Raw genomic sequence first — 8,776 nt, 5'->3', positions numbered from 1 at the left:
TGGTGGGATGATCTGACAACCTCCAGCTCATGTTGGGCAGCTCAGTTTCATGGTCATGGTCATCTGGTACCCCCTAGGTATTCACTCTTAACCAGAGCAAAATCGGTTTCTTCAGGGAATAGTTATAGAAGAGGATACTGCTTGTTGGAAATCAAGTGACTGAGTAAATGTGGGTCTATGTCTGGGTTCCATGACACCTGATCCTCATGCCTGTATCTCACTGAGCTGGTTACTAAAGCATATGGTGAATCTTGAGGTCAGGTAGTATGAAGTCCATCCATTTTGTTCCTCTTTTTCAAGACTGCTTTAGATATGCTGGGTCCTTGGGATTTTCATACAGATTTTAGAATCAGTTTGTCAATTTCTAGAAAATAAAAAGCCTAATGAGATAGAGACTACATTGGATCTATAGACAAATCTAAGAACTGACATTTTAACAATATTGAGTCTTTCCCTAATGACACTGATATGTCTCTCCACTGATCCAGGTCTTGCACATCTTTGGTTAAATTCACTCCTAAGTATTATACACCTTTTGATGGTATACTTGGAATGTATTTTCATTAAATTTCCAACTGTTTGCACACTGACTTATATTGTGTGATCTTGCTAAATTAACTTTTAAATCCTTGTCATTTTTTTGCAGAGTTCTAGGTAAGAATTTTCTATGTAAAATACAATCATGTCATTTGAAAAAAGAGATAGGTTTGATTCTTCCTTTCTGATCTGCATGCCTTTTATTTCTTTTACTTGCCTTATTGCACTAGCTAGTGCCTCTAGTACAATGTTTAATACAAGTAGTGAGAATGGACATCCTTGTCTAATTCCTGATATTAGAGGGAAAACAAGGTATTTACTCCAAGATAAACTGGATGCTGAGCATTAAAACAAATCTTAATAAATTTTTAAAAAAGGACTGAAATCATGCAGAGTATGTCCTCTGACCACAATGGAATTACATAGAAAAAATAATAATATTATACCACTTCATGTAAAATGCAGGAAGCTTGAAACTGTATAGATTCATTTACAGGCATATTCCAAATATATTGCAGGTTTTTTTCCAGACCACTGCAATAAGGTGAATATCGCAATAAAGTGAGTCACAGAATCTTTTTGGTTTCCCAGTACATATAAAATTAGGTTTACACTATACTGTAGTCTATTGTGTGCAATAGCATTAATGTATACACCTTAAATTAAAAATACCTTAATGCAGGACTTCCCTGGTGGCGCAGTGGTTAAGAATCCACCTGCCAATGCAGGGGACATGGGTTCAAGCCCTGGTTCAGGAAGATCCCACATGCCGTGGAGCAACTAAGCCCGTGAGCCACAACTACTGAGCCCATGTGCCACAACTACTGAAGCCAGCGCGCCTAGAGCCCATGCTCTGCAACAAGAGAAGCCACCACAAGGAGAGGCCCATGCACCATAACAAAGAGTAGCCCCCGCTTGCCGCAACTAGAGAAAGCCCACGCCAGCAACGAAGACCCAATGCAGCCAAAAATAAATAAATAAATAATTTTATTAAAAATAATTTGAATAAAAATACATTAAGAGGGACAATATTCTATTATATTTATCCACATATTTCTTTCCTTTTTTTTTTGGCTGCACTGCGTAGCCTGTGGGATCTTAGTTCCCCAACCAGGAATTGAACATGCGCCCCCTGCAATGGAAGTGCAGAGTCTTAACCAGTGGACTGCCAGGGAAGTCCCCACATATTTCTTTTTTTATTTCTCTTGCTCTTCATTCCTTCCTGAATACTCTATGTAATCAGCCTGAAAATGGTCTTTGCTACCTCATAGTAGTGTACATCTGCTAGCAATTGTCTTAGTTTTCATTTATACGAAAATCTCTTTGTTTTTCCATCATTGTTTAATAATATTTTCAATGAATAAAGCATTCTGGATTTTTTTCAGCATTTTAAAGATGTCATTCCACGGTCTTTGGCTCCCATTTTTCCTGATGGGAGGGTAGCCACAGTTTTTATCATTGATTTTCTGAATATAATGCATTATTTTTCTCTGGCTTTTTTCAAAGTTTTTGCTTTATCTTTGGTTTTCACCCATTTGACAATTACATGCCTAGTTGCCACATTTTGGTATTTATTCTTTGTGGGGTTTGCTTACCTTCTGGAATCTGTGAATGTGTGTCCTCCAACAACTTTGAGAAAGTGTTGGCCATTATTTCTTCAAATATTTTTACTACCCCATGTTATTTCTCTTTTCTTTTTTTTTAAGTTGAAGTATAGTTGATTTACAATGTGTTAGTTTCAGGTGTACAGCACAGTGATTCAGTTTTATATATATATTCTTTTTCAGATTCTTTTCCTTATAGGTTATTACAAAATGTTGAGTATAGTTCACTGTGCTATACAGTAGGTCCTTGTTGATTATTTCTCTTTTCTTTCTAGGACCCTAAATACAAGTGTGTAAGGGGTTTGAATATTGTTTACAGTTCCCCAAGATTGTGTTCATTTTATTTCCAGTTTTTCCTCTCTGTTCTTCAGATTGGATCCGTTCTGCTAATCTCTCTTCAAGTTCACTGATGCTGCTGACATCTACAAACTGCTATTAAATAAAGCCAGTAAATTTTAAATTTTAGATGTTACATTTTTTAGTTTAGAATTTTCAATTGGGTTCTTTTTTTTTTTATAGTTTTTATTTCTTTGCTGAAGTTTTAAAGTTTGATGTAGTCCCATTTGTTGATATTTGCTTTTGTGGCCTGTGTTTTTGTGTCACATTCAAGAAATCATTGCCAAATCCTATGCGTGATGCTTTTCTCCTGTGTTTTCTTAGAAGAGTTTTATAGCTTTAATTCTTACATTTAGGTCTTTGATAAATTTTGGGTTAATTTTTGTATGTGATGTAAGGTAAGAACTCGAGTTTATTCTTTTGCATGTGGATATCCACTTCTCCCAACACTATTGGTTGAAAAAATGGTTTTTGTCTTATTGAATGGTCTTGGTATCCTTGCCAAAAATTATTTAACTATATACACAAGGATTTATTTGTGGTCTATCTATTCAATTCCATGGTTCCGTATGTCTATCTTTATGCCAGTATTAGTTTTGTTAAGTAAGTTTTGAAATTAGGAAGAGTGACTCTTCCAACTTTGTTCTTTTTTAAGATTGTTTTGGCTATTCACAGTCCCTTGAGAGTCTGTGAATTTTAGGGAGGATTTTTTTTCTATTTCTGCAAGAAAACATTGGGATTTTGATAAGGATTGCATTGAATCTATGGATCACTTGGGTAGTATTGACAACTTAACAACATTAAGTCTTATAATCCATTAACATGTGATGTCTTTCCACTTATTTGTGTCTTCTCTAATTTCAGCAATGTTTTGTAGCTTTCAGTGTACAACTCATTTGTCTCCTTGGTTAAGTTAATTCCTAAGTATTTTATTCTTTCTGATGCTATTGTAAATGGAACTTTTTTTTTTAAATTTCCTTTTTGGATTGTTCATTGTTAGTGTATGGAAATGAACTGATTTTCTAAAAATTTTAAATGGGTTTATTCAAGTTACCTTTAAAAATTATTTATTCAAAATAGTCCCTGTCAAAAAATGGAAATAAAAATGTGATTAAAAGTTAAAATAAAGGAGAAGGTTTTCTTCTTCCTGGTATTAAAACGTACCACATTGCAAGGAGGCACGTAATAGTGAAGTACAGTTGAGAAAAGTAGGAAAGGAAAGTGGTTAGCAGTAGATGAAAGGTACCAAGAAACTCTAGGAAGGAAGAAATAAGACAGGATGGTGTTCATGAAAGAAAGGAAGTATAAGAAATCTCGCTCAGAACATGCCCTTCATAGAAACTGCAAGACTCTTTGGAAATGATTTACCTAAAACACCTCCAAGAGAGGTTTTGGCAGTAATGGAATGAATTTCTGGTAACGGTAGCAATGAGAAATTGGATGAAAACGAGAATAATACTTGAAAACTGGTCTACAGAGAAAGTTTTCCCATCTTCAACTTTCTTCATCTCTGTGTGCAGAAAAACAGTAAGTTTCTTAAGTTCAGGAAACACACATACACCAACAAACACACACACACACCCCTATTTTTTTTTTTTTTTTTATGTGGTACGCGGGCCTCTCACTGTTGTGGCCTCTCCCGTTGCGGAGCACAGGCACCGGACGCGCAGGCTCAGCGGCCATGGCTCACGGGCCCAGCTGCTCCGCGGCATGTGGGATCTTCGCGGACCGGGGCACGAACCCGTATCCCCTGTATCGGCAGGCAGACTCTCAACCACTGCGCCACCAGGGAAGCCCCACACACCTATTGTTAAAATGACATATAATTTGACACTTCTCCAAACCAATTAAACAAACAAAACCAAAATGCACAACTGAGATTTTTCTCCCCTCAAAATGAATGAATTATCAGGAGAAATGTATAGAGTGTTGTTGTCCCAGACTCTAGCTCTCCTTTCTTTTGGTATTTTTGGGGAAAGACAGCACAATATTTAGCTCTTTACAGTGTTACCTACAGCAACATTTGCCGGTCAAATCCTACTCACGTACATGATTGCCAGTCAGTTTTCCAAGTCTGCGTTAGAACAATAAAAAAATAACAGTAACAAAACAGGTTTATTAGTTAAAAGTCATTCCATTTTGAATCACTTCAGGAAAAGTCTAGAAAATGTTGGTAGGTGAGATAGGAAACTATTTATTGGTTTTATTTTCATTTTAAACTCATATATTTCTTGGCTATGTATTAAATGTTTATATAAATATACTTTCTGCAGAGTGAATTAGTATACTTTATATTTCCTTTCTTGCATGGATTTTCTACCAACTCATCTTTAATTTTTAAAAATATCTTTTTTCTTGCAGTGTTTTACTACATCCTTAAGTTACTTTAAATCTCCAAAAAAAGTTTCTAGCTTACAAAATCCTCAGAACAAAGTTACTTGAGAAGCAAACTGATTTTTGCATGTTGCTTCTATATCTTCGCTGAATTTGTTTGTTAGTTCTAGCAGTTCTTTTGTAGAATCTTTAGGATTTTCTACATATTAGCTCATGTCATCTGTGAACCGAGGTACTTTTACTTATTCACCTCCAATTTAGATGCCTTTTACTTCTCTCTGTTGCCTAACTGCTGTGGCTAGGACTTCCAGTACTATGTGGAGCAGAAGTGATGAAAGCAGTCATCCTTCACCTGTTCCAGATCTTAGGGAAAAAGTTTTCAATCTTTCAGCATTGAGTATGAAGTTAGCTGTGAGTTTTCCATATGTTGAGGTAGTTTCCTTCTATTTCTAGTTTGTTGAGTGTTTTGATCATGAAAGGGTGTTGAAGTTTGTCAAATGCAATTCTGTGTCAATTGAGATAAATGTGTGCAGTTTTTGTCCTTCATTCTGTTAATGGGGTGTATAAGAGTGACCGAGTTTCATATGTTGAACTATCCTTGCATTCCAGGAATAAATCTCACTTGGTCATGGTGAATAATCCCTTTAATAAGCTGTTGAGTTTGGTTTGCCAGTATTTTGTTGAGGATTTTTGCATCAATGTTCATAAGGGATATTGGTCTGTTTTTTCGTATAATGTCTTTGCCTGGCTTTGGTATCATGGTAATGCCGGCCTCATAGAACGAGCTAGGAATTGTTCCTTCCTCTTTAATTTTTTGGAAGAGTGTGAGAAGGATTGATGTTAGTTCTTTTCTAAGTGTTTGGGTGGTATTCACCAGTGACATCATCTGGTCCTAGGCTTGTCTTTGTTGGGAAGTGTTTTATTGTTGATTCAGTCTCCTTACAAGTTATAGGTCTGTTCATATTTTCTATTTTCTTCATGATCCAGTCTTGGTAGGTTGTGTATTTCTAGGAATTTGTCTATTTTATCTAGGTCATTCAATTAGGGGGGATATACAGTTGTTCATAGTACTCTCTTGTAAACCTTTTTTGTAAAATTGGTAGAATGTCTCCTCTTTCATTTCTGATTTTAGTTATTTGACCCTTTTCTCTTTTTTTCTTGTCAGTCTAGCTAAAGGTTTGTCAATTTTGTTGATCTTTTTGAAGAATGAAACTCTTGGTTTCAGTAATTTTCTCTATTGTTTTCCTATTCTCTATTTTACCTCTAATCCTTAGTATTTCCCTCCTTCTGCCAGCTTTAGGTTCTTCCTTTTCTGGTTCCTTAAGGTATAAAGTTAGGTTGTTGATTTGAGATCTTTCTTTTTTTAAATGTAAGCACGTACAGCCATAGATTCTCTCTTAGCACTGCTTTGTTGCATCCTATAAGTTTTGGTATGTTGTGTTTTCATTTTTATTGGTCTCAAGATATTTTCTAATTTTCATTTTGATTTCTTTCTTCACCTGTTGGTTGTTAAAGAGTGTGTTGTTTAATTTCACACATTTGTGAATTTTCTGATTTTCCTTCTGCTGCTGCTTTCTAGTTTCATTCCATTGTGATCAGAAACAATGCTTTGTATGATTTCAACTTTTTAAATTTATTAAGACTTGTTTTGTGACCTAACATATTGTCCATCCTGGAGAATAATCTGTGTGCACTTGAGAAAACTGTGTACCGTGCTGTTGTTGGGTGTATGTTCTGTATAAGCCTATTAGGTACAATTAGTCTAAAGTGATATTCAAGTCCTTTATTTCCTTATTTTTCTGCTGTCTGGTTGCTCTATTCATTATTGAAAGTGGGACTTTGGAGTCTCTGACTGTTATGTTAGAGCTATTTCTCCTGGTCAGATCTATGTGTGAGTAATCATAGCCCAATAACTTGCCTCCCCACAGCTTTTTGTTTTGTTTTTATTGTGGATTTTTTGTTTTGTTTTTATATGTGTATCATACATAAAAGAGTGCATATACATATATGGGTGTTTAAAAGCTAAAACAACTCCCCATTTCCCCCCATTGGCACTTAAAATCCGTATTTTTCTACATAGTTATGTATCCCTTTACAATGTATTGTTTAGTTTGCCTGGTTTTACACTTTTTATAAATAGAAAAAATTCTTTTGCAACTTGAGTTTTTCCTTTCAAGATTATGTTTCTGAGATTTAACCGCATTGATGCATGTGACTGTTTTTATTTCATTTTCACTGCTGTATGTATTTCTATGTTGAATTTGTTCATACCAAAATTGTTAATCTATTCTACAGTTGAAGATGGCTACTGCTCCTCTTTTTTATGAACACTTCTGCTCTGACCCCTGGTGCACAAGTTCAAGAATTTCTCCAGAGAATATACTTAGGGGTAGAATTGCTAGGGCTTGGAATGTGCACATTTAACATTTTCTACAGTGGTTTGCCAATTTACACCATCCTCAGCACTGTTGCACAAGTGTCCGACACTTGGTATTTCAGACCTTATAGTTTTTGCCAGGCTGTGAAATTTTATCTCATGGCCTAAATTTGTATTTTCCTGACTACTAATTAGGTTGAACAGTGTTTTATATGCTTATGAGCCATTTGTGTTTTCTCTTCTGGGCAATTCCTCTTCAATTATTTTGCCCCTTATTCAACTGAATGTGTTGTCTTGTTCTCACTAATTTATGGGACTTTTTAATGTATCCTGGACACTAATCCCATGACAATTATATATACTGCAATGACTTTTTTAGTCTGAAAATATTGAGCTCTGTAACTGTAGATCTCTATCCTCTTTTCCCTTGGCCCACCCTCTTTGCCCATCCCCCTTGACCCATCCCCCTCTGCCCCTGCCTTGAGGTCATTTGAAACAATAGGTTCAGGTGGGAAGGCAACATCCTTAATCACACCCTTAATCCAATCTTCCTGATGGGTTTGCCCCCTTCATCTGGCAGAAAACTCTCACTAGAGTGAGACTGAAAAGGATGCGAGACCATTTTTTTGTCCCCAGCTAAGACGGTTTCTTCACATTTTCATTGCACAGCATGGGGCATATGGGGTGGCTGGCGTGGGGGGTGGGGGGGTTGTGGAGCAGCGGAATTCAACTCTGCAAGGCTCCAAACCAGGACCCTCAACCAATTTAGAATTCAGGCTGTAGGCAGAGTGGTATTTCCTTTCTTCTCCAACCAGGTGGCTCTCGTCTTGGTTTTCTTTTTCTTGTAGAACTTGGCTCAGAGCAGCCAGAATGAGCTGAGTCAACACATGCCAATGTTCTGCCCCCTTTCCACCATCGGTGCTAACCTACAGACTTGGGTGGCACAGAATCCAGCTTCCAAAGGACCACAGGCAACAATTTGACCAAATGTTTCACTACTATATGCCTAAAGGCAACAACTTTCCAGCCTGTCACATCTTTACCTTTATAGCCTCAAACCCAACCCTCTCCATTCACCCAATTTTAAAACTTTAGATTCTGTAAATTGCAGCTCCCAGTACCAAATTAGGATCAATTAATATCATTTAAGATCTGATGGGCAGGACTTCCCTGGTGGTGCAGTGGTTAAGACTCTGTGCTTCCAATGTAGGGGGCCCGGGTTCGGTCTCTGGTCAGAGAACTAGATCCCACATGCATGCCGCAACTAAGACCCGGTGCAACCAAATAAAAATAAAAATAAACAAATATATAAAAAATAAATATTAAAATAAAAAATGATCTGATGGGCAATTCAGGGCTGAAATAGTGTCTCTATGATGTCTTCAGGTATTCGAATTGCTTTTGTCTTTCTGCTCAGACAATGTTAGAATGGGCATTTAGCCTTCACAAGATGGCTGCCTGAGCTCCAGCCTTCACAGCTGCCTCAAGGCAGCAGGGAGCATGAAAAGACAAGGGCAAAAGGATATTATTGATCAACTGATTCAGCTCTCCCTTCCAGTTTTCTTTGCCATAAACTATATTTACATAA

Source organism: Monodon monoceros, unplaced genomic scaffold, assembly GCF_005190385.1.
Source record: "Monodon monoceros isolate NGI ecotype Baffin Bay Population unplaced genomic scaffold, NGI_Narwhal_1 Super_Scaffold_16, whole genome shotgun sequence".
In the NCBI taxonomy this organism is placed as follows: domain Eukaryota; kingdom Metazoa; phylum Chordata; class Mammalia; order Artiodactyla; family Monodontidae; genus Monodon; species Monodon monoceros.
The sequence above is the reverse complement of the archived record's forward strand: the minus strand, read 5'-3'. Positions refer to the sequence as shown.